Below are 7,938 nucleotides of genomic sequence, written 5' to 3' on the forward strand. Positions count from 1 at the left end.
CAAGCTAGACGGATTGAACAATAGAGATTTATTGTCTCACATTTCTGGAAGCTAGACATCTGAGACCAAGGTATTGGCAGATTTTGTTCTGTTGGCTCCTTCTGAAGGCTCTAAGAGAGAATCTGTTTCATGTTTTTCTTTTAACTACTGGGTAGTTTGCTGACAATCTTTGGTGTTCCTTGACTGCCTATTTGGGTAAATATCTATAAGTTGGATGGCTTGGTCAGATGGTAAGTATATGTATAATTGAATGGAAACTGCCAAGTGTTTTCTGACTGCCAGTTTGCATTCCTACCAGCAAGGTATTACAATTGCTTCACTTCTTTGACAGCACTTGATATTATAATGGTTTTAAAATTTTTATTTCGGTTTTATTTCATGTTCTTTCTTGCTCTTTCTCAAGGAAGATTTAAGAAATTTCCATGATAAAATCTGTTATTTACATGCCGTTTTGCCTTACCAAGACAGTTCTGGCTTGAGAATGCTTTTTTTTCCAACAAGGGAGATAGATCCATTCTTTCCTCTGCACGGTCACCTATGAGTCCACACTTCCAAGCAGACTTACCATATCTTTGTCAGTGCAGATAAGTGTCATGGTTACAAATTTGTTCAGTGAACTCAGGTTGATTTTCTTCTCATGTTTAAAGAGGGAGATAGTAATGTAACACTTATGGACTTTCAAGAAGCTTATAACCTGGCATAGATACAAAGTTTAGCATACTGTCTAGCACATATCAGTTGTTCCATCAGGTTAATTATTAATATTTTATTACTTATAAAATAATTGATATAGCATAGGTCACAAAGATAGTGTTGCTGAAGCATTTCATATGCTGCTTTACATGTGCTTGCCCCATTGCAGGTGGGCTCAGAAATGACTAGTTGCAGAAGTGGATTGTCATATGTAATGATATGCGTCATTTCTGGGTGAGTTAAAGCAGATGTGCAACCTTCCAGTTGTTTCTTCTGCTACAGTGACTGAGGAGACTTAATGTACCAGCAAGCGCAGCAATAGATGGTAAAGCCGACGTCAGTAGTGTTTTTGGGTGACATCTCGGAGAAATACTGCCCCTCCCTAGACAAGCTGTGTTATGAACTTGTACTGTCAAGTGTGAGAAACAAACCTATAGTACACTGAATAATGACCCCCAAATATCAGATCCTATTGCCTGGAATGTGTAATGTTACCCTATATGACAACGACTTTGCAATTGTTATTAATTTAAGGGTATGTACATGGAGATTATCATGGATTAATCAGTGGACTCTAAATACAACAACCAGTGTCCTAACAAGAGAGAAGCAGGAAAAAGACCAAAAAACACCCCCAAAACCCCCAAAAAAGGCAAACACCATCAGAATAAACCTTTTCTCAGAATTATTCTAGATCATATTCAAAATCTGAAACCAAGTAAATGTTGATCCATGAGAATGGCAAGTTAACCAAGATGTTTAAGGAAATCTCTGTCAAACCAGCAACTCAACACAAGCAAAAGGGATAGACATTTCAGATACTATACACAAAACATACAGTCAGTAAATAGTTTAGAAAACTGATTAAACAAACAGATACAAGCAATGACAGGAAAACAACAACAAAAAACCTGAGAGAGAACAATCTGATTTCCAAAGTTTATCACACTATATATTCACAAGTATATATGTGAATGTATTTGCATATATTCACAGTGTAGTTTTCAGTAAAAATTAGGAGACATGCAGAAAAACAAGAAGGTATGTCCCATTCACAGGGGATAAAAAGAGTTAACAGAAACTGTTCCTGAAGAAGTGCAGACATTGGAATGATTGGCCAAAGATTTTAAGTTACCTGTCTTAAATATACTCAAAGAACTAAAGGAAACCAGGAGAATAATGTCTGAACAAACAGAGGATATCAATAAAAAGATATAAAGGATAAAAAGGAACTGAATATAAATTCTGGAGCTAAAATACAAGTGAAATTAAAAATTCGCTAAAAGGTTTCCACAATTGTTTGAGTAGGAAGAAGGAAGAACTAGCAAACTTAAAAATAAGTCAATTGAATTAATTCAGTGTGAGGAACAGAAGAAAAAAAGAATGAAGAAAAACTGAACAGAGCTTAAGAGACTCTTGGATCACCATCAAGTGTACTAGAATATGCATAATGAGAGTTCCTGACAGTGAGGAGAGAGAAGGGACAGAAAGAATATTTGAAGAAATAAGGCTAGAATTTCCCCAAACTTGATAAAAAAACATGAATCTACTCATCCAAGTAGCTCATCAAACTGCAGGTAGGATATCACAATGAAATAAATACTGAGACACACTGTAATCAAATTATTGAAAGTCAAAGACAAAAAGGTTCTTGAAAGTAGCAAGAGAGAAATGACTTGTCACATACAAGGGATTATTAACAAGATTAATAGTCAACTTCTCATCAGAAAACATGAAAAAAGAAGTCAGTGAGAGAAGATATTTAAAGTGCTGGAAAAAAATCCTGTCAACTAAGACTTCTATGTCTGGTAAATCTATCCTTCAAAAAATAAAAGAGAAATTAAAGAATTCCCAGATAAACAAAAGCCAGAGTTTATCTCTAGTCAACATGTCCTACAAGAAGTTCTTAGAAAGAAGTCCTTTAGACTGAAATAAAATGACTTTAGATAGTAATTCAGAACTATACAAGAAGTAAAGAACACTATAAAGATAACTATATAGGTAAATGAAAAGCCAGTATTATTGTAGTTTTGGTATGTAACCGCTCTATTTTTCCCATATGATTTAAAAGAAGAATGCACAAAAATGATTTTAAACTAAAGTTAATGTCACAAAATGTGCAAAGATGTAATTTATGACAATAAAAGTGTAAAGGGGAGAGATATAGCTAATAAGTATATTTGATTCCCAAGACCATGATTTTTAATTCCCCACGTTGACTCAGAATGACATTCAATACATCAATCAGTCTTGAATAAGGCAATATAATGAGTCACTTTTTTGTATCCAGGCTTGGAGTAGGCAGTTTACATTATATGTGAAACATTAACGCGATATTTCTTAGTTATTAAGCATTCAGATCAACGTTTCCAAATTCCAGTTCTGCTCATTGCTAGCATTACAGTCTTCAGTGTGTAGCTCATTGTCAGCAAGCTTCAGTTTCTCCATGCGTGAAATGGGAATATATCTCACATGGTTGCATGATAAATTAATGAAAGTATAGTATAAATGTGGTGTTCCCAAAATAACAAGGGCACAGTAAATCCTCGCTATCACAGTTTGTCATTATTAAAGTTCTGATATCCACTTTAATACAGATACAGATGATACAGATGATATCGATCATCTGTATGGGAAGGTAAAGCTTAAATTAGAGAAAGCAAATTGTTACAAGTAACAAAGTAATAAAAGATTGCCTACGGATTATAATGGCAAGCCAGTGTCTAAAGAGGAAAAGTTACTGAAGACTTTGTGGAACCTTTGAAACTTGTGCTATTCTTTGAAGAGTAAGTGAGATTTGTGCTGGGAGCACAAAGCATCTTGTCAGGAGGACTGCACTTTTTAATTCTTCCCTTAGCACCAAGTATGTGGTGGTCCGATCCATAAAAAGTTCCCCATCTCGGAACAAAGAATGCTAAGAAGTCAACAAATGCTTCGAAGGACTTTTGTTTTTATCAACAGATTAATTTGATTATGAGTGATCCCCAAACTAGTTTTCTTCCCCAGGAAAATGTTGAATTAAGATCCACTTCTTTACTTTGTGGAGAAGAGAGATGGTTAAAAAAAAAGGGGGGGGGGTTTTCAGTTCTTTGTTTTTTTCCAGATTTAAGAGAGAGTATAATTCTGTGTGTTGACTGAGGTAAGTAATTTAAGGGACCAAAATGGTGCCTTAGGCACTTTGCTCTGGATAATAGTGCCTCTCCAGTGGCCTCCATACTACACATGGCAGGAGTTTAGAGGGAGCAGAGAACTCTGCATGCTTCTATCAAAAACCTTCACCCTCCCTTTCCCACTCCCAAACTCGTAGCCTGATTGTCACTGTCCACCTGGAGACCTTAGGACTAATCTCAATGTTCTTTTTCTAACTGTGTCACTCACCATGAAGCTGAGAATCTCAGACCAGACCTCAACCTCTATAAAATAATGTCCGTATCTCTTTATTTCCCTATTTCTGTCCCCAAACTCACTCCTGCCCAAACTCTTGAAAACTTTCCACTGTGCACTCTGGAATTCATAGGAGTCATCAACATAACCCAGTATACACTTAACCTCTCCTCTGAAAGTTCCATTTACCTACATGGTCTAACTGAAATCTATGTCCTGGGACAGCGTTCCCCTTGCAGTCATCTCAGGGGGAGGCAATTTTCTCTCTCACTTTCTTCTTAACACTGTACCGCCTCATGTTCTTGACTTTGTTAACAGTATAACAGTCTAATTTTTGTTTGCTGTAAACTCTTTCCTTTTGGTGACTTTAATATGATATACATTTGTTGAAAATTAGAAGTTGCCAACAGAGTTCAAATTAATAAAATCTAACGCTGCCAGTCCTCTCCTCTGAACTCCAGACTTGTGTAGCCTTGTGTTTATGCAACACTTCCACATGGATGACCAAAAAGAATCTCAAACTCAGCATGACTAACCTGCGATGGTGTCTCTCATTTTTTCCCAAAGAACTGCTTCTTCTACACCTTTCCGTGTAACACTATACATAAAAATGGAGTCATCATTGTTCTCTTCCTCTAATGCCCTATATTCAATATATCAGGAAATCCAGCCAAGTCTACTTTTGAAATATATCAGGATTGGATAATTTCTCACCTCTCTATCACCCTTATCTAAGTTATCATCATCTCGTGCATAGATTAATGAGATTACTGCAAAGAAACATGCAATGGGTGAGATCATAGGACCCCAGCTTTCATTCTCACATGGAAGCTCTCCTTAACCTCGCCTACAATTTGGATCCCTAGATAGAGCCTGTCACTATCTTTAAAAATGATATTTTAAACTAGCTTTTAGATATAATAATATCATTTATAGAATGTGTTTAAAGTGTCAGGCAATTTTATCTCAATTTTAACAGGTGGGGAAACTGAGACCCAGACACATTATTTAATACTCAAGATGACTGAGAAAATAAATGGATTTTTACTTGACATAGCTGGACTGGCCACTGTACAGGTAGAAAAAGAATATTGTGTGAAAAATTGAAGGAAGGAATGAAAGGAATGTGAGAGTGGAAGGAATTTTGAACAGAAGCAAATGGAGTGAGTGAGTATATAGGATAGATTTCACACTTATTTGGAATCCCTCTGTAACAGCATTCACCCCTCTAATCCATACATAGATCAATGACTGTGTCCTCGTCATAATGTGTAAGAATTTACAATGTCAGTTTGCATTATCAATCCAGTTTGATTATGAGTTCAAGGGAAAATTGATGACCAAGTGATATTGAGCAACACCCAAGGTCACCCATCCAGTATATAGTAGAGCTAGAGTTTGCATCCAGATGTCCCAAGTTTGGATTCATACTTTTAACTTTTATTCTCTAGCTGTCTTTATTCCTTGTACATGAATTTCTATAGTATCTCATTGTGTGATAATTACACATTTTATGTATCTTATTATCCTGTGAGATATTGAATGCTAGAACATGATATATTAAACTATCTTTTGCTAACATATAATACTGAGCTTGATACAGTGGACATAATGGTAAAACAGTGACTCAAGTGAAATGAATTAAATTACACTAAATCTACTTTATTACATGGCTATTTTGTGTTAGTGTTTGAAGATCTGAACTGGGAGGCTAACATAAACCCATCAGGAATAATCCTGATTTTGCACACACTCCATCCCGGCACTCTGGTTTAACCATTTATGAAGTTAGAAGAATGAGTTATTTTAACTCCAAAATACTTTTGGTTGGAACACTCTCTAGTCTACCAATTTCTAAAAACTACATTTTGCTGTTGTACCCATGTTAGATTCAGAGAATACTGATATAAGTTATACATTGGGCATAATGATGGCTCTAAGCACAGCTATTATCTAGATCCTCTTTTCTCATTGCTATAAGGCATTCGTATAATCCACAAATGACCCCAATGGAGAACAGTACAGAGCTGACCAAATTCATTCTTGTTGGGATAACTGATGACGCAGAACTGCCCATCCCACTCTTTAAAATGTTCACTTTCCTCTGCCTCATCATGCTGGTTGGGAACTTGGGGATGATTGAGTTGATCCTGCTGGACTCTTGTCTCCACTCTACCATGTACCTCTTCCTCAGTAGTCTCTCTCTGACAGACTTTGGTTACTCCACAGCTGTCACTTCCAAAGTGATAGCTGGATTCCTTACAGGAAACAAGGTCATTTCCTACAATGCATGTGCTGCTCAAAAGTGTTTTTTGTGGTCTTTTTCACTGTACAAAATTTTCTCTTGGCCTCAATGGCCTATGACCACCATGCAGCAGTATGTGGACCAGTACAGTACACCACCATCATGACACCAAAAGTGTGTGTGTGTCTGGTCATAGGCTCCTATGTCTGTGGTTTCCTGGATGCCCTCATCCTCACTGGGGACATATTCAACCTCTCTTTCTGTGGGTCCAAAGTGGTTGATCACTTTTTCTCTGACGCTGCTCCTCTCCTGACTCTCTCATGCTCAGACAACTACATGGGTGAGATGATTTGGTTTGTTTTGGTGTGCAGGAATATCCTCTTTTCTATCCTGCTCATCTTGATCTTCTACCTTTTATATTTATCATCATGCTGAGGATGCACTCATCTGAGAGATGCCATAAGGCCTTTTCCACCTGTACTTCCCACCTCACTGCTATCTCCATCTTTTATGGGACAGGCATCTTCATGTACTTACAACCCAGCTTCAGCCATTCCATGGACACAGAGAAAATAGCATCTGTGTCCTATGCCGTAGTTATTCCCATGCTGAATGTGCTGGTCTATAGCCAGAGGAACAAAGAGGTCAAGACTGCCTCTAAAAAGGCTTTTGGGAAGGGTAAGTCTTCTATAGGGTTCATATTTTAATTTTATAGAATCAAGAATAAGACATTCATACAGCTCAGATCCATGTGGGGAAAATATTAACTTGCTAGACTAACAATTTTATAAATTCCTGAAGTAATTTCCATCGGTTCTTTACTAAGTATACAACCAATTGTGTTAACAAATATTGAGGTCTCAGGAATAATAGCTTAGGAAGAATAAACATGAACTTAGAATTTTTATTTGAAAATTTCTCCTTCATTACATTTTGTTATTTAATTTGTTTACAAAATCATCCACACCACCATATGCACACCTACAGTCACATGTATATTTAAGTATATTCCCACACATCCTTCATTCATGCAAAGCCCATGTAACTCACACATCCATGAATGGACAGTGGAATAAGTTCAAGAGATGAATGGAATTAATCTATTTTTATAGGATAATTTAAAACAATGATTTTAATATTTGATAATACATCGTTTAATATGAAACTGTTAATTTTTTAATAGTCCCTACATGTGTGATTTTTAAATTTTACTTTTAAAAACTTTTTATGTGAAAATATTTTATTTTAATTTACTTAAAATTGGTTCCAAACATCCTGGGTATAGGTTTATTACTGCAGGGGTTTTTTTTGTTTGTTTTGTTCCTTTTCAATGATAATAAAGGTCATCATGTGGGCATCTTTATTTAGCTCAATATCCACCTTTATTGATTCATTACCCAGTATCAACATTTTATGTGACAATTTTAATAAAGGAAGCAGACCAGAGTATAAGAACAGGGAAACAATAATAGAAGCATATTTTAATCTACTGAAATAAAAATAACAACATTTAATATTAATGTGAGGCTTGACTCTTTGTCTTCAGATGCTCAGTCCAGGACACATTTCATATTTCTTTCTTCGTGTATACAGTCAGGTTGCCAACTTTTTGGTCA

General features: G+C 36.1%; 1 pseudogene; it reads left to right on the forward strand.

Moving 5' to 3' along the window:
• Positions 6,087-7,015, forward strand: OR5B167P (olfactory receptor family 5 subfamily B member 167, pseudogene; annotated as a pseudogene).

This window comes from Equus caballus, chromosome 12, assembly GCF_041296265.1.
Source record: "Equus caballus isolate H_3958 breed thoroughbred chromosome 12, TB-T2T, whole genome shotgun sequence".
In the NCBI taxonomy this organism is placed as follows: Eukaryota; Metazoa; Chordata; class Mammalia; order Perissodactyla; family Equidae; genus Equus; species Equus caballus.